Below are 20,324 nucleotides of genomic sequence, written 5' to 3'. Positions count from 1 at the left end.
AGAATGCAAATCTTTCAGATTTTACATTACGCCCAAAGGGCGTTTTTTAACGGTTTGTGCGTTACCTTTATTTTTAAATATCATGTTCTTCGCACTTAAACCATAAAACTTCAGTTAAACATCAATACCGCAAAATAAATTTTAAATGAGCATATCTTTAGAATTTACGATACACAGTCTCGCCCGTTGAAGATATTTTTTTATATTATTATTTTCATACAGTGTTGTCTTTGCTCGCTTTAAAATCGTTGAGTTTCTTAATAAAAAATTCATTGAAGTTTTACAAAATAGGAAACATATAATAAAACAAATTCCGAATCTCGGCTTCGAGATGCCCATATTCGGGTGGAAATGTACGTTATTTAAAATTGGATGGGTCTAGGTGCCGTTGTTTTATCACAATGCGAGAAACATACATATATTTATGCAGATTATTCATTATTTAATTTCAAGGCAGATAGCCCTCGAGTGCTCTGCCGTAATCTAATAAACCAAAACCATTATTTAATTTCTTTAAATATAATACAGGGCTGTAATATGTGGTAGCAACAGTTTGAAAAGTGAACTGACATAGTTTTCAACGGAAAATGAAAAAATGAAGTTAATAGACCTTCTCGGCTAACGCCCTTTGTTTTAAAAATAATGTATCGTGTAATTTAATGGGAATACGAGATTAAATAATTCTCTTTAAAAAATTCTTCTACAAATTTATATCACGAATAATAAAAACGTGAGGCTGTCTTGATAAATTTATAAATATTATACATCTGACAATGCGATTCAATTATTTGATTTCGTAATTTAAGAGCCTATGATTCTTCTTATAAAACTGTACAGGAATTTAGCAAAGAAGCTATTAAGTAATCTCTTATTACCATTAATCTATGCGATAAATTATTATTATTATTATTATTACTTTTGGTTCAGTCTTTTACTTCCAAGTATCCTTTTACCTCAAATAATCGAAAAAATATATAAATTTAAAACAAAATTCGCCCCCAAATCAGAAATTAGGTTACAAATTTCATGCAAATTTTATTTCAAAAGCTATTTTACGCTCTGTAAAATGATGCAAACTTAAAAATTTAAGATTTTTAGTTTATTCATACATGGAAATATGCGCAAAAAATTTCTTCGACATTAAATTTTAAAAACTCTAAATCGAATTATTATCATCCGTAAACGTAATTGTACAAAATCTGAATTCAATAGCTTATCGATAAGCAGTTCAAAAATCGACGACGAGCTTTTGATTAAACACCGTGAATGAACTGAATACAATTTTTGGAACAGCTCTATTTTTAAGCACTTTGGAAAGATCGGTAAGTTGTTGATATAGCATAACCGTTATTTTTATAACATTCTTGGCATTATGAAACGTGTAAGTGACATTCATAAGCGATTCCCGACAGTTCTGTTCATTTGTCAAAGTGGCTGCTTTTGAAAATATTGTGAAGCTCACTCGATGTGCTCCACTATCTATGATACTCATTAAAGATATTTAATAATGTTTTATTTCTATACAGAAATACTGGTAAAATTAAGAGGTCAAATATTTAATTATTTGAGTTATATAACTACTTATACTGTCTCAAGAAATTTTGAGTCATTTTGTAAAAATAATCTTTTCTTTAAAATTCCTTTTTTCCCCCCTACCCCCTATGCTTCATGACTTTATTACTATTCTTATGAATGGAAGGTTTTTAGAGACATTACATTTTTTTTTAACAGCAAGAGACATGAAAAATGAGCAATGCCTTACCCGGGACGCGAACCACGGACTTCTCGAATGCGCGCCGAGCGTACTGAGACCACGAATGCATGCTAAAACGGGCGGGAGAAAATACCGTATATACTCCCCCTTTTAAAGGGCGACTGGGGATTAGGGGACCGAATCGCCAAATCCTTGCGGCGGAGAATCATCATCTACCACCTATTTTTGGTTTGGGTGCCACTATAGAAACATTAGGTTATTTCGAAGCAGGACATGTGAAATAGGAGCAATGCCTTCGCCGGCACTCGAACCACCAACCTCTCGAATACACGCCGTGCGTGCTGACCATTACACCACGAAGAAGGTGGGAGAAAATACCTTATAGGTTACAAAAACCAAAAGTTCAGTAGGTAGTCACAAATCTAACTAATAAATGCTCTACAAACTTTTAATATTTTAGCAGAATTTTTTGGAAACGTATTTATATAGATTGTTTTAGAAATCGACACAGTTTGATGCCAGTTTAGAGGAGGGGTTGTTTATGAGCGTATTAAAAATGCTTTTCCCACTCAAAATTTTAACTACTTTAAAATAATAATTCATAATCGCACTGAATCTGATGTTTACAATTATTTCCCCTGAGATTTCTTTAAAAAGAAAGAATTACAATTGTGTTTAATGCAGAAAATTTAATGGAATTGGCATCTGCGCAAGAGGACGGGAACTATCAGGGAGGACTTTCTGAGGAAAACTAGATTTCCTTCACATTGAACGTAGAAAACTTTCACCGAACAAGCGTGTTCACCAGGATTTGAACTTATGTAGGATTACCAGTACTCAGCGGTTTTAGCGCTTGGGCACCGCAGGCCGATTAAAAATCTTGTTTAGAAACCTTTAATCTTGATTTAGTGTGACAGGTGCCGTAGTTTGAAGGTAAGGATTACTTGAATACAACAAAACACACGAGGACTATCTGCTTTTAAGGAAAGAGATGCCTTCGTAGAGGACTTTTTAACGAGAAAAGTCTCATATTCATGTTAAATATAGGGAAAAACATGGAAAAATACCATTCAGCCATCGTATTCGTTCGTCAGGGTGTAAATCGAACTACCAGTATTTACCGGCCACTAATATGGCCGTAGTTGAATAGGGGAAATAACTGTTGGATTGTAAGGCATCTAAATTAAGAAATAAAAAAAAAAAAAAAAAATCACTTCTGAGGTAATCTTAAACCCAAATTAAGTTTTTTATTATAATTATGAAAGAGTTCAACTCATTTGTTAATTTTCAGATCGTTAAAATTAGTGTGGCTTTAATGAATGATTATTTAGACCTGTTACAGGAAACAAATACATCAAAAGTTTCCTTTAAAATATCAGGAATTATTGAAAAATCTTCTGTAATTTATAAACGAGAAAACGTATTTATCCAGATTTTACATGTGTGAAAAAATAATGAATTTTGATCTTCCCTAGTAGAGACATTTGTAATTATATTTCTAGTTCCAAATTCAAAGTGAGAAATCTAGGTGCCTGAAGCCAGAGAACACTATCGATTCTTCTTGGCTTCTATTTTCAGCACGAAATAGATCAACTGCATGGAATTTTTATGATTTTTCTCAACATGTAAACTAAATGCGTGTAAGTGTTTCTTAGAAAGCTCGTCGGAAGTAGAATACCTTTATCTTGGTAGATAGATATCGTGTGCTTTAGTAAATTTAGCAAATCTAAACACAGGGCCGACAGTACTATGTTTGAGGCCTTTCTCTAACATAGTCGAATAGTGTATCGAACAGTCGAACAATGAAATCACCCTACATCGCCCTCTTTTACTTACTTTTATACTTTTATCTCAATATTATATATTGCATCCACAAAAATTTCTCTAAATTAATGTTATTTGGAATCGAAAACCATTTTATGCTTAAATACATCTTTCCAGATGTTTGTCTTTTACTCACTGAGAGTCAATGCTTCTTGAAGATGTCAATTCATGAATGAAAAATTATTTCTTGCTTTTCCGGTTTCCCCTAACCGTTCCCACAAAGGCCGAACCTTTGGGCAAAAACAGCCCTCCTATGATGTTAATTCCTCAGTAAAAGAGAGAGCACTGAACGGGGTAAAGTAGTAGAAATCTTGACTTTCCTTTTCACTCAAAATTCAAGCATTCCCAAAATCTACTATAAAAGATATACTCCCTAAGGTATAAAATTTTTGTGTAATGAAATTATAAAATGCAATATATATATATATGCATTATAATATATACATATGCTAAAATATGAATGCATATATATATATATCATTGATTATATATATATATATATCATTGATGACATATATATATATCAATTAAACCTTTAGATACACTCACACACATACATAATCAGATATATTACATATATAGAATCACATAGTATCAGTAGGTGAAAGAAGAAAATAAATCCTACTGGTGAAAGATTGCTGAAGAAATTCAAAGCATAATGAAAGTTTCTTTTATCTTGGAATCAAAGAACTTTTTTATCGCTTTAGTTTTTGGGATACTATTAGATTAAAATGTAATAAATAAATAAGTATATGGAAGAAAAATAAATCTTTAAAGGAAGAAAAAGGAAAAATAGAACCAAACAATCAAATCATTTTCAGCATTAAAACCAATTTTAAGTGTGACAGTATATTTTCCTGCCGATACGAAAACTTAAGAAAATAGACAGAAATCTGCATTGTTTCACCTATCAATATACGACAAATGGAATAACGATACAAGAAAAAGTAAATTTGAAAAATTTGCGAAAGCGGAATAATTTCGAATGCTGCACAAATAGAAAGATACCATGCAGATACATTGGATTTTTTTCGAAGCAAGAAATGCGAAAATTCAGCAGTGCCCTCTTTGTGCTTCTAATAAGGAGGTCTTCCAAATTCTAGCTGGAAGGACTTCCATTTATAACAAGATAGTGAGAATGGCATAATTCCTTATTATTTGTTTTCATTTAAAGGGCGAGAGAGAAGAAGCACGAGGCACTGTCGGAATAATTCATGTGTTAACGAATTATCGTCTGACATGTTTTCGTTGGGGTGCCATTGAAGAGACATAACGTTTTTATGAGGAAAAAAAAAAAAAAAACCCACGAAAAATCCGTTATCCTATCAGCGGAATACGAACCACAGGCATTCTTCCGACTGATAGTCCGATCTACTATCACTTACACCCCGAGTTCAAATTCTAGCTGGAAGAAGCTCCATTGAGCAATTTCCAGCTCAAAGAAGAATGAGATAATTTCTCATAATCAATACGGATATATAACTGATGATTCTAAAATTCTATTATCATTAAGACTGGAAAAAATACACGATTTAATTCATTTTCATACATTTTAAAAGAAGTTAAATTTTTCAGAGAGTTACTATAAAATATTTATTAGAATGTCAAATTTAAGCATTTCAATTATTTATATAATAAAGGATAAATTTTATATTTATATAATAAAGAAAAATCGTTAATAATATCACTCTGATTTTAGTGGAGATATTTTAAGAAATAAATAAGTGAAAGCTGGAGGAAGAAAAACTATTTCAAGTTATATGTTTATCTTAAAAGTAACGAGAGAAAAACTATTAAAAGAAAAGGCACGCATATCGAAATTGTTTCCTGTACTGCTGACAAATTGTTATATGGCATGCATACTATAATGTTACGAATAATTGATTGCTACTAGATTAATACAGGCATAGCATATTTCTAGGGACTGATTTGCTGTAATTTCCAATTTGATTTTTGCATACTTTTATATTTAGGACACTAATTACATCACACTGAAGATTACTCAATGCAATAATTCCATTGCAGTTTTATAGAAAATTATAAAATTTTCAGTTTCAATAAACAAATATATAATATTTCGATGACTCAGCAGGTAACATAATCTTTCAAGTTTTTTTCGAAAACACCTCGACAGATATAGAATCAGCCGCAGACTGTACTAACTTTAACAAGCGCAGTATCTGAGTGTTCACATTTCTGTTTATAACTGCAATAAGAACAAGTATAAGTTTGAAAAGTTTACCAATGGCTATGTGGATAAAAGAGATGATCATAAGTATTTTTTGACCTGGTTTTGGTTTCTGGTCAATACGTTGGCCGTAGGGAAGATTTCGTGATTTTTTCCGTGTGAACTAGTTTTCTTTATAAATTCCTCTAAGTCTTTCGTTAAGTACATACAAAGTTGCTACATTAAACATTAGTAAGTGTTTACATAGGTAAACATTTTAAAAGCGACTAGCGTAAAGAAAGATTATTTAAATTATGTTTTTTTAAATGCAAATTCAGAACACTGAAAACCAAACAGTAAACATTATAAGACTAATTTAATAATCTTTGGTTTGGTTTACTTGAAAACTTTACTTAAAAAACGTTGAAATTTACAATGTTTACAACAAACTATTATTCTGCCATATTCATCGATTGCGTTAATCAAAATCTAAAATTATTTAACGTAAAATGTAATTATCCGAAAATTATGTAAAATGAGAATTTTTTCCCACTATATCTGTAGTTTACAATGGTTAGAAAAAAAGATAGCTCTAGATAAGAATGAAAATGAATGAAAAAAATGAATGAAAAAACTCTATTGACTAGAAATAGTCTTTCGAGACCTTAGTGTCAGTAAGCCTGCGGAAGTCAGGTTCCCTTCCAAAAAAAAGTAAAACTGTTTAAAATGCATATAGTTTAACGCTTCCTGTTTTATTTGGAATAACATTTCAAAAATAAAACTCGTGTTGGTTACGAACCAAGCAATTCTTAACGGGATAAAAAGCCGTACTTTGATAATGCTAGGATCATGCATTCAGTTTTGTCGTTTTAATAAAATCCATTATGATACTTATGCTGGTAATTATAAACTGCATTTACGGATACAGAAGTATGATTAATACACTAATATCACAGAATGTAAGCTTTTTATGCTCTGACAAGTTTTGTCAAGATACCAATTTTTAGTTCATATACAAGTCGTAAATTCCCTAGCCAGATTCCTTTTTTATATAAATAGATGCATAGAGGAGAAAATGGAAAAGTTAATTATATTTTTTATTCTTTTTCAAAATTTAATTCTTTTAGATATAATTTTTAACGATAAACGATATTCTGCTAAGTTATAATACAAAAATTATTACTAATAATAATTTATATCCTAATATTTATATCCTAATTTAATAATATTTATATCACTCAAAACAGAATTGGAAAACTCATTCAAATCATATTTAATCAAAACATTTTACGAAGTTATGGGAAAAAGGAATTTTGGGGTTTGTTTGATTTTTAACGGTGAATTCAATCATTAAAACATTTTTACCGTGTTTCCTCATTCATAAAACATTAGCAAAATAATTTACTAAATAATTCTTAGATGTAATAGTATTCTTGTTTATCTTTTGTTATATGACTAAAAATAAATAAAAAAGCGGCTGGTATTCAATATTATTTTATTTAATTACAAATACTTGGCTACTGGTACTCAAGACATAGTCTTTCCATATTATCACTTTTCTATTAGGCCTTGAAATTATGTTAACGACCTAATAGAATTCAGAAAATCCTATGATTGCATAAAACTGCGGGAGGTGCTAATAATGACAAATTTTAAATGAAAAGAGAAATTTATTTAAATTCTATTTGTGAATGTCTGCTTTGTGCATTTAATGTATCAAATGCAGAAAAGTGAGAAAAATCCATCCAACACAGAGAAATAATTCTTTCTAGTCTGTGGTAAGATTGTATCAAATTCATTTAAACTTCCGTTTAAATTCGAAATGCGATCTCTCAAATCAACGAAGGAATACATTTTTGTCTTTAAATTCTACATTAGTAGCAACTGTATAATAGCTAAACTTACCAAAATATTTGTAGAAAACCGCCAAAATTCTAGAAATTGCTATAAAATCCCGAAAAATATTAGGAAGATTATGCTTGCCAATTCCACGCTGAAAAGACGAAGATGAGCTCGACAGTAAACGAACAACTTGTGGAAAAAATTCAACGCTAAAATATAAATGCATATGCGAAATTTTCCAAAAATTTCTGATAAATATTGTACTCTCATCGTAAATATGTATGGACTTATAATGTGATGAAAACTGAGTCGGTAAAAGAATGGATTAAAATTTAATTTCCCAAAATAAATTGGTTTACTAAAACTAAATAAAATAGATAAGTAAATAGTAAAAAAATTGTGTAACAAAATAAATAATGATCTTTCTTAAAATACTGCCCAATAAAACATGTCGAATAATTGAATGTTCACAAGCTTGGAAGCTAAAATTCTAAAAAGATTTCGGAAAATTTGGCAGTCACATGTTAAAAGAAACAATTCTACAGGCTACTAGTACAAAGAAAGAGGAGGGAGACGAAACTAAAGGGAACAACTTCTTCTTGGCATTCAATAGCGGGGAGGTAATTTTATGGCTTATCCATCACACTAAGGGGAAGCAAACATACTGCCTTAGGCTGGGCCATCTTAGAGAGATTTCAGAAAACGAAAGCGATTTTTTTGGAGGGGTTTGTTGTCTGACAACGCGACCGTTTTCGAAGCATTTCGTTCCGAGAGGCGGGCTCGTTGATGGGTTAAGTAAAAATAGGTCGACGTGTACATGGTTACCGAGTATGTGCTATTCTTAAAAACGCGGCAAGCAGTCTGCAATTCTGCACTTTCTCCCAATTTCGCACCTAATCTTCGTCATGATTAAGCACTTTTGTTCCATAAAAGTTCTAGCATAAGAGTAATTCGGCTAGCAGATGGTTGGAAAAAAAATGTTGAGTTAAAAAAAAAAAAAAAAAATACCTTTACTTCGTGAAAACAAAATGGCGTCCAAACAAAAACTAGCAGGTTGCTGTAGCAGGGTTGGTCGCCAAATTTTCGCCAAAAAATCGCCAAGTTACCATAATTCAAAGATTAACCAAAATTTTTTTAAACAGAGTCATAATAAGGTCGTTATCGACTCCCCTTCTTTGCGTATCGATCTCGTTCCTGTAGCACCACAGTTTGACTTCCGGACACAACACCCTATCTAAAACTTGTTCATAGTTTGACAGACCAGCATGTAAAGTTTGTAAACTACCTTTTAAAACATCCTGCATAGCACATTACAAAATTATCCGTCCAAGAATATGTGCAATAATTATTTATTTTATTTTTGTTGTGTTGAAAAGTACTTTGATAAATAAAAGCTTCCCTTTCCTACTCAGTATCAAAATATAAGAATATTAGGAAATGAAATTAGCCACACAGCATAAAACTTCAAATACGTAATTAAACAGTAATATGTTTTACATTAGAATCGTATAACAATTCAGTAGCCTAATTATATATTACAAAATGAACTTATGTCAGTTTGGGGTTCTTCTGAAATGGTCCAAACGAACAGCACAAAATTCTCCCAAGAACTGCTGGGCCTGAATGCAAAAACCTTCATGTTTTTAATATCTTGAGCTAAAACATTTCTTCATTTTGCTATTCATACTCTTAAATTAAATGCGGAAACAGACGTCATCCGTTTTAAAGTTAAGATACTTTCTTTTGCTGGCATTTTAATTTAATTGAGCAGAAATATTTACTTTTATCGGTTGGCAGTAGTAGGTATTATTTTTATTTAATTACAAAATTCCTTATTACTTTTCAGACTTTAATTTGAAATCCTCAGACCGAGTTTTAATTGCTCAAAGCTATGGGAAGGAATCGAAAGGGATTGACTGAAGAAATCTGAAAAAAAAAAAAAAAAAAAAAAAAAAAAAAAAACATTCAAGTCAGAGACAAAAAAGCTAAACAAGGAACACTTGAGTTCGAAAAGACACGTTAGCAAGTTTTACTGACTTAATTAATCATAAGAAATTCTAAAATGCTTCCTTTCAAAACTTTTGTACCTATTTAAAGGCCAGTTAAGCTTCCATAAATCATACCAAGTTTAACCATTAGATCAGAAAGAAAAGCATTAGTTGTGAAAATTTCAGTCGTGATAAATGATCAACACTTAATGACAGTAGTGAAAATAAAGATTTTGCTAGTCTTTATGTTCCCCGAATAATATACCTTAAAATATTCACAATAACATTTATTTTTTTTTATGATTGAGAGAATGTTAGATATATGCTGTCAAAAGCTTCAGTTTTTAAAGGAAAGATTTAGACGAAGAACAGGCAAAAACCTCTGATACTAATGTTTCATATCATTTCACTTTTTCATATTCTGCATTAATATCCAAGTAATTACATTTGTTTGTATAATGCTTTTAATCATAAACAAATTCATTTAAAAAAGCTGACTAAGCTTAATTATGATTACATTTCTGCCAGAAAGACTGCAAATGTAACTTTTTTTTAAATGAGAAAATACCTATTATTCTACAATCCATATTTCATACGCAACGAATACAGCAGAAGCAATTCTCAAAGATGCATCTGAAGAAATATATATAATAAGAAAAAATAATTATTCTGTAGCCGAATATAAAAATCTATACGGAGTTACAGAAGTGTTCTATGAGCCCCATAGAATAAAACGCGCTGAGATGCCAAATAGGGAAATCGAAAGCATATATATCCGCTAGATATATCATTAAAATATCTGATGTGGACACTACATGACTTCCCTTGTATGGCCTATTAAATAATACACATTTTTCTCTGCATTTCATTTAAACATATTTCCTAGAATATTATTAGAAATATATTTCTCATTCAATTAATTCAGTTCTCTCTTCGCAGCAACGTAAAATACATAAAATTCAAAATGCATTCATTAAAAATTGTAAAATACAGAAAAACCTAAAACACCAAACAGTTTAAATTAGTTTTAAAACATTTTTATAAAGAAAAACAAGCAATTCGATCAGAGGGCGAGAAGACAGACTTTTGGTGCACAAAATTAAAAGTTTACTTTTGGTCCTAGTAGACAAAATTACACTAAAGTCGGTGCACCAACTGACTTAATTCGCTATTCTCCATGAGTTTCAAATGTAAACAAATAGCGGCTAGGCTCAGCACCACTTGCATTTTTAAATTGTTGATAATTCTATAACTATTGCATGCAGATTAACTAATGGTATAAAAACGTTAAGAGGAACATTAGAACAACATAATTCGATATCACTTTTAAAGCAAAAATTGTCAAATTTACATACTCATAAGAATAAGAAAACTGAGTTCACCCAGCTGAAGAAGAGGGCGTATATACAAGTATATATATATATATATGTATAATATGCCTTTATAGTATACGTTTGGTGTGGTCTATTGCAACGAACGTGCAACTGCACTTTCTATTTTGTACACAACTATGCTGTAGCAGACCCATAAACAAAATTTCAAAGTTTTAAGACTACTCAATTTTGTTTTATACGAGACGGATACATACATATGCATGTATCTGTATGCGTCTCTTCTGTCCGTACGTACAGACGTCATGAAAAATATCTCTTTTAAATCCATTTTATAATCGGTTTGGGGGAAAAGAGTCTTTTATTCTATCCATATGTAGAGATGTCACACCAAAAAAAATCGTTCAAACAGATTCGAAAGCCATCGAACTGGATATATTTGTTGAAATATGATACCCGAAATTTTTTGCGATTACAATACCTTCTTTACTTCATACAAGGAAGTAAATATATATGTTTCAAAATCAAACGATTCTATGCTAAACTAGTAACTTTTTATAGTAAAAAACAATAGTAACTTTTTATAGTAGAAAACAATAGTAACTTTTTATAGTAGAAAACAATAGTAACTTTTTATAGTAGAAAACCAAAGTAACTTTTTATAATAGAAAACAATAGTAACTTTTTATAGTAAAAACAATAGTAATAGTTTTTATAATAGAAAACATTTCATAGTAGCACACTGAGTCAACAATTGGAAGATGGCCGGTTTATTTCGCAATGAGAGCGTTGTTGATTCATCATGTTTCACACTCCGAATGGCTAACATTCTGCAGGTCTAAGTCCGATACATTACTCAAAATTATACAAACTAATATGAAATATATTTTTATTTTTAATTCGCTCATGTTACATTAAGCAATGTAGTTTTAATTTGAAATGTTAAATAAAAGGCTTGAATTACGTCTAAAAACATCCACAAACTGCCTATTTTCCAGTATACGGGGATGATAAATAAGGATGTTATCGTTGGTGGCACTAAGCCGAGCAACTTCTGCCTTCAAAGTTATCAGTTAACGATCAATCTAAATTATATCAGATTTCCATAGAATTAAACTATAACATAAAGAAAAATATCTAATGTGTACACCACATGACTTCCTTGAACGGAATACTAAATTATACGCATTTTTTCTTGCATTTCGTTTATAAAATTATTGGATTTAATTAAATCTACTTCGCCTACAGCGCATAAACCACAATAGAATAAATTCATTTTTTAAAATTTACTCTATTTCTTTACCATAGCGACACTCTGGCGCTAGGTTCACTTAACAGTATTATATTTCGTTCATATTATAACTCAGAATGCACAAAATTTATATCGTTTAAAGAATTATCTAATCGTTGCCACACGTTCTATTCAAATGCTATAATAAAGCTAGAACGATGTATAAAAGAAATTAAGCAAACAATATTACAATTCCTATATACAAAATCTCAACCCTCTGAGGCTACTCGTTTTTGAGTTATGCGAGATACGTATGTACGTACATATGTTCGTACAGACGCCACAAAAAATTCTCTTCAGAATTCATTTTAAAGCACTTTTATAATTTTTTTGGAGAAAACGAGTCCTTTATTCTGTCCTTACGTACAGATATCACGCAAAAACATCGTTAAATTGCATTCGAAAGCGGTCAAAATGGATATTTTAGTTGAAATATGCTGCCTGAAACTTTTCGTGATTACAATACTTCCTTTTTACTTCGTACAAGGAAGTAAAAATGAGGAAAAGTTAGTATGTTGCTTTAATATCGCTCAGTTTCCTACTTTTACAGTTTGTAACATAAATGTGAAATCTTTTTCCTAAGAATGGTAACAGCTTTAGATTTGGCAGTTTGCTGCGGAAATAAAATTAAAAGTCTTCTGCGATTAGCAACAATATCAAATTGGTTTACTGATGAAACTACCAAGATTTATTACAGATAGATACGAAAAGATATCAGATTTATTATACCGAATAGGTTTTTAGTTTTTCCATTCCTCGAATTTAATTTTCGTGGCATTTAAAAGAAAAAATCTCATTAAATTAATACCAGCACTAACATTGTCTTTACCTCTTCTAATGTAGACGCTACTGGACGTACAACATTAAACTGTTTTGACCCAGCCCAAAAAAAAACAAAGCTCTTATCATCTACATCCGCATATAACAAACGCTTCTGTAATTGAAACAAAGAAGAATGCGGGGGGGGGAGGAGAAAAAAATACCTCGCAAATTCCCTGCTGTAATTGACTGACGGTGAGCACTCTAGAGTCATTTAAAGGTGAGGCATCGTTAAAGGCTTCAAATGCCTTCGCGTTTCGCAAATTCCGTGAAGCAGTCCGAAGAAGGGAGGTGGATGCAATAATCCTAAACACGCCCTGGCTTAGGAAAAGGAAAATTAAAAAGTGGTACCTGAGGATTTCAGTTTAAAGTCTAGCATATCGTATAATAAGTTCACTATTAACTATTTTTAATAAAAAAAATTTTAAAAATAATTTAAGTATATGAAAATTTTAGAAATTTAAAAAAGGTATGATCTTTTTTACTTCTTTGTACAAAGTAAAAAGGAAGTATTGTTACCGCGAAAATTTTCAGGCAGCATATTTCAACGAAAATATCCATTTTGACAGCTATCGAATGCAATTTAACGATGCTTTGCGTGATATCTGTACGTAAGGACTGAATAAAAGACTCTTTTCCTCCAAAACAATTATAAAACTGCTTTAAAATGAATTCTGAAGAGAATTTTTCGTGGCGTCTGTACAAACGTATGTACGTACGTATCTCGCATAACTCAAAAACGAGTAGCCTCAGAACGCTGAAATTTTGTTTATAGGACTACTATAACATGTAGATGTGCACCTCGTATTCTGGTTGCAATCGGCCGCGCCAAACGTATATAAATATATTTGTATATATATCCACTTTGTTACCCGGCTCAGTGATCTCAGTTTCTTTACTCTTATATGTTTGTAAATTGTACGATTTTTGCTTTAAAAATCATTGAATTATGTTTTTCTTATCTTCCGGTTAAGGGTTTTATGCCTTTAGTAAATCTGTATGCAATATTTTTAGAATTATAAACAATTTTAAAGTTGTTTAAGTGCCGCTAAGCCTAATAATTTCTTTGATGGCGGCCATTGCTTGTTTACATTTGAAACAGCAGAGTAGTGAATTTGTTGCCAATCTAGAAAAACGTAGCTTCTCAACAACAAAGATAACGCCTTTCATTTATTATTGCGAATTAAATCATGCTTAATTCTTCCTGGAATTTTTTCGAGGAAATAAGTGTTTAAGATTTACTTCGTAATTTTTAATACAGATATTTTGAGTTTTAATGTATTTTTGCCTTGTCGCGAAATGAGAACTGAATTAATTGAATGAGAAATATTCAATCGTCTGTGAAAAACTGTTTCTTTTTTGTTTGTTTGCTTAATTTCTTTTATACATCGTTCTAGCTTTATTATAGTACTTGAATATAACATGTGGCAACGATTAGATAATTCTTTAAATGATATAAATTTTGCGCGTTCTGAGTTATAATATGAACGAAATGTAATACTGTTAAGTGACTTCATAATTTTCAATACAGATATTTTGAGTTTTTATGTATTTTTGCCGTGTCGCGAAGTGAGAACTGAATTAATTGAATGAGAAATACTGAATCTCTGTGAAAAAGTCAAAAACTGTTTTTTCTTTTTTGTTGTTATTGTTGTTCTTTGCTTAATTTCTTTTATACATCGTTTAAGATTTATTATAATAGTTGGATAAACATGTGGCAACGATTAGATAATATTAAAATGATATAAATTTTGTGCATTCTGAGTTAGAAAATGAATGAAATGTAACGCTGTTAAGTGAACCTAGGGCTGCTATAGTAAACAAATATAGTGAATTTTATAGATCGCATTCATTCTATTGTGATTTATGCTCTATCGACGAAGTAGATTTAATTCAATGCAATAGTTTAAATGAAATGCAAGAAAAAATGCGTATAATTTAATATTCCGTACAAGGAAGTCATGTGGTGGTGTACGCATCAGATTTTTTTAATTTATTGCTCCGCTTCATACCGATAACTTATGGATTGACTATATCCTGTAAATATCATTCCTTTGTATTTCTTAGCATTTAGCCCTTGTTTGGCATGATATACTTTTCAACATCTCTAAATAAATTCCCGATGCGGTGCTCTTGGCAAACCAGGAGCTGCTTGTCCTAGACAGTTGTGGGCTCTGAACAGTACCCGAATAGTCTATGTAAGCTGCCTGGATGCCCAGACACGCTTTCACCTGTCTATGTTTAATTTACTTATAAGTCTTATAATTTATAATATCTAACTGGTAATTTTTATAAATTTATGCTTCGTTATTCTAATTAATGTTAATGGAAAGTGCTTCTAATGCCTTATCCTAGACAGTTGTGGTTGTCCTAGACAGTTGTGGGCATTCTTCGATTAAAATGTTAGCGTTTGCGTACAGCCTAACAAAGAGTTTTTAAACTTTTGTACTCTAATGATGACTCTCAGTAGCCATTCACTCTATTTCTTCAAGTGGAATAGCTACAGCTAGAGACATAAACATCGCAAACGACATTTCTAGCATCAAAAAGAATACAGATGTTACTGTAGTCAATAAAGAAAGCGGTCATGAAAACTGATATTTTACATTAAAATATCATGAAATAGAAAAATAAAATCAAGAATTCTAAAAGCCAAAACTAAAAACTGCAATCAATTATCATAAAATCAATATATACCTGATATAAGTGTAAAAATTGTCAAGTGGGTGAAAAGGCGTAACTGCATAATTTTGGGATTATTATAATAATCCAAAATTTTTCAAGATTCTGCCAAAGAAATTTTTAATATGAAGAAGATTATAGACCGATTATGTCCTCGTTAATGAAAAGTTCACGAAATATAATATCAGAAACCCCATATTTTGTTATAAAGTATGTAGAATAAGAAACAAGAAAATAAAGCCAAAATAAAAAGCTTGAACAAATTGTAATGAAGTTTAGTTGTATGAATATACCGAATAGGGATATGAAAATTGTTCAGTCCTTCTTTTACACTTTTAAAAAATATCTAGGATTTATTAAGTCTTTCAGAATAGTTATTAAAGAAAATACATTCAGGATAATTTGATAAAATCGTAACAAAACCTACAGCACCTTTACATATTTATTTTTGACCACAGAATCTTGGAACTTCAAAAATGAAATAAATCTTATTAGAAATTCGTGTAAATCCTATTCCTGAAAATATAAAAGAAATTAATGGAAGCACTCAAATACGCGTTGTGTTTAAAACATCTTCTGTAAAACAAACCTTTTCTACTACTTATAAGAGTAGGAAGTTTTTGCGCTGCAATGCATAGACAAATAGAACCCCAGAATAACAAATGTTTTGAACTACGCAAAGTAAATATTATATTACCATAATTCGCAAAGCTCTCGGAAAAGGACTTCTTTTGCTGAAAGGAAAGCTGAATATATTCAGATATTATCATTTATTAAATTATCCTTTGACGATTAAATTTTTCTGAGAACGACATTTTCGCCATTTTAAAAATTCAAAACCTGCAGATGAACTGTCTTTTATTTTTATTCCTTTGAATCTTGCATTGAACGCTTATTATGTTTTCAACTCCAAAATAGTTTACGAATGTTTGTGTTCTAAGATACTACTCCAATTCAGGAGAGGCTGTTTTTCTACGTACTATACCGAATGAAAGGATAGGTTTTTTTTTTCTCATTTTAAATTGAATTACAAATTCAATTTTCTTTTTGTACTCTGGGATAGAAATGAAATCTACAGACTACAGGAGGTCCACCAGACTATATGGACAATCAAAGTGTTTATACGAAAGACTTACAAGATAAGTTAGGTTTTATTACTATATATTTATTATTCTCGTCACTTTATTATTCAAATCTCGGAAAGGAGGGAGAAAATATCTTATAAAATCATAAACGAATTACTACAAGAATTTTCTTAAAACTATTTCTTCAATACAGTGCTGCACATAATAAAAATTAATTTAATGTTTAGGATGAAGTTTTTTTATAACAAAAATTATTAATTTATTTTCTAATTTTGCTTGCATTAAAATTGAAATATACCTTTTCAGCTTCTTAATATTCTTCTGTTTAGAATATCTTATACCATGACATTTTTCATTTTCTTCTGTATAGAGTAAGTTCACCTATGCTTTCAGATATAGCTAGAATTAGAAACATCAAAATGCATTTTTTTCCCAACTACAGCAATTTTTCATAAATGTAAAACATTTAGCAATTTAGTTTGTAGGTTAAGCTTTTATCTGGTCTTATTACAATCCCTTTAATCGCTATCAAGTCTTAAAAAATTCCAAGGTGATAGTACCAAGCTTATAGTTTACTTTTTAGTTATGATTCAAGCAGTTCAGAGATATTTACTGATTGTTGCTTTAAATATTAATATTGTCTGGTAAAACAATACACTCTTCTATTAAAATAAAGGGTATTTTGTGTAACTTGTACTTCGCGTACTCTGAAATCAGGCTGTATCCCAAACCATTTCTAATGAATGAGATGCTTTCTATTAAACATAGCCTTCTGAAGCTGTAAATGCAGTACTGTTTTAGCGCTTTTATCAAAGACCAGTGATAAATGCATTATTATAGCTAGTTATACAAGCAGTGGCATCAGGTTCTACACATACACACAGGAGAAAAGAAAGGAAGGAGAGCAAAAAGGCTCGATACATCTATAAAGTTCTAGTACTGGATTTAAAACAAATCGGATGTGATAACGAATTTACTGAACGTTTATCTGTTCATATATGTTCCTCCTAATAGTACATCTTTTATTCCGTTTAGAGGGCATCTGGATACTTTAGTGGAAGTCAGCTGTTGGAACACTGCTTCATTCCTTTTCATACTATAAGGTATTTCTCCCGCCTTCTCAGCGCGCCTTCGTGGTGTAGTGGTCTGCATGCTGGGCGCGTATTCCAGAGGTTCGTGGTTCGATGCCCGGAGAGGGCGTTGCTCATTTTTTATCACTCCTGCTTTAAAAATAACCTAATGACCCTACAATACTATCTGACAACTTTGTGAAAATATAAATCAAAAGATATTTGAAAAAAAAAATTGTAAAAGAGCGTAAGTTCCATTTTACAGAGAAAAACTTATGCATATACCAATATTTTGAATCAGTTTCACGGGACTTATTAGAAAAAATTATAAAATTTATAGTAACTAGTTAGAAATTAAATAAATGAAACAAATTACGTCACACTCACAGTACCTTTTTTTTCTTTTTGATGAGTAGTTTTTACTAAGTAATATGAAAAGTAATTCAGAAATTGTGTTTTATCACATTTATTACCTTGGATACGGTTCCATATATTTATTATCTGTTTAAATTTCAGATTCAAAGTATTAAGATATCTCCAAAACGAAAAAGAGATTTTAAAATATGATAGAAGAAAATAAAAATATTTATGTTATTTTTCTAAAAAAAAAACGTAATTTTAATATATGTTGAATCTATCATACCAACTTGACTATATTTTTTCAAAAAACATTAAACCACGAAATTCGCAAATTATTGAGTCATAATAGAGATGCTGTTCCCAAAATCGCTAAAAGATTGATAAATCGCCAAACAATCCAGTTTAAAGACGCATAGAAGTATAATTCATATTCCTAAAAGAAAGGAAAATATTTTATTGTATTAAACAGGATGAATTTAACTATAACTCGAATGCTTTGCAACAGCAGGCGTTTAAAATAGAGATCTCGAAGTAAATCGCCAAGCTGGGGTAATATGTGGTGCCTTTACAGAAAACTGTAAAATTAGGAAAAATTAATAGTACTTACGTATTATCGCAACCATTTTAATAGCAGTAGCAAAATTTTCAGAAAGTGCCAAACTCTGGCAACCATGCGCAGAACCATTCTTCTTGCAACCATGTTCACAACAATCGTTTCAGTGAAGCAACGCCGCCATCTTCATATACCTTCTATTTTGTTGTATTCCAAGTTCCAATGGTTTTCAAGCCCAAAATCCTGTTTTTTTTTTTTTTTTTTTTTTTTTTTTTCCTTAAACTTACTTTTAAAGTATTAACTTGTGGAATTCACCAGCAACGGTAGAAACTACGGTAAAATTTTGGCAAAATCAGAGAATTTTGCTGAAAATTGTCTAAAGGGAACAACGACAAAATGAGTTTTCTAGATAGCCGCTGTTGCCGAAGATTGCACGAAGCCGACTCTCCGCAATTCTCTGATCTTTTTTCAAGTGAAAACAGATCGCTGCGTACGTGTACTTCAGGAGAAGAATAACGAAAGGAAAAAATTACAGAAAGCTTCGAAGAAGAATGTAAATGCTTTATTTTTTAATGTATTTAATAATTCAAATTCGTATTTTAAATTGCTAAAGTACTCGTATGTTTCTTTTTCTATGTTGATATTGTTTACCAAGCTTACTATAAATATCGATAGTTTGTGAATCTTTCTAAAAAAGAAGACGCGAAGACCACCAACTTGCACATGTTTTAAGTAACTTTTACATTGTCATCCCTAAAAAGTCGCCAAATTGCGCCAAGATGGTTGTCATAGTACTAAGTACCAAATTAATTTCGCAAGTGAAATTGACAAGCTGTAAAAGTTTACATAAAAATTTACGAAAAATGCTTAAAACTTTACCCGATATGTCTTCATTACGTTTCCCAGATTTCAGAAATGTTGTCGAAAAGTTCCTTTTTATGTGAAATATCACTTCAGGCAATGGAAAGTAACCCGCAGATGTTCTGTCTCACGAGATGGTGGTGTGGTGTGGTGTGGTGTGGTGTGGTGTATTTAATTATGGCAAAGCACACTAGGACTATCTGCCTAAGGGTAGGGATGCTTTCATGGAGAACTATCTAAGGGAAACTGTCTCGTATACACATTACACATGGGGAAAACCACTAAAACACCCATACAGCCAGCGCGTTCGCGGGATTGGAACCTCGAACCGAACTACCAGTGTTCAGCGACTTTACCGCTCGGCCGCTGGTGGGCCGTCTCACGCGATGGAAAATTAGATTATGGATGAAAATTAGATGGAAAACAGATTGAAAATTAAGAATAGATATTATATTCTTCTTTTCATAATCCTAACAAAAGTTAGTTAGGAACTGCGCAAGTAAATTTTTGCTGATGCTCTTGCTTTCGAATGCATGACAGTGCATATCAACTGAATTAAATTGAATAAGGTAAATTCTTTTCAAGTTTTTCTCGTAAGCTAACCGCATTTTATGGAAACTAGATCAGATCAAACTAGAGGCACGTGGCGATCACTGCCACTAAATAGCTGGTGCCAAGTGTTGAAGAGACTGGAAGGGAAAAAAAATAACTTGTAAGCTTTACGAAAGTACGACTCT

General features: G+C 31.2%; 1 long non-coding RNA gene across 1 annotated transcript in view; it reads right to left on the bottom strand.

Moving 5' to 3' along the window:
* LOC146999035 (uncharacterized) overlaps positions 1–20,324 on the bottom strand; it is an 81,009-nt gene that overhangs the window by 39,009 nt on the left and 21,676 nt on the right. The window contains exon 2 of the long non-coding RNA XR_015040056.1: positions 17,042–17,142. This is a non-coding gene — a long non-coding RNA (uncharacterized LOC146999035). The remainder of the gene's footprint in view (positions 1–17,041; positions 17,143–20,324) is intronic.

This window comes from Stegodyphus dumicola, chromosome 1 (assembly GCF_044657685.1).
Source record: "Stegodyphus dumicola isolate Sdum_Otavi_A_Nest chromosome 1, ASM4465768v1".
Classification (NCBI taxonomy): domain Eukaryota; kingdom Metazoa; phylum Arthropoda; class Arachnida; order Araneae; family Eresidae; genus Stegodyphus; species Stegodyphus dumicola.
Note: the sequence above shows the minus strand (reverse complement) of the source record. Positions and strands in the feature narration are given on the sequence as shown.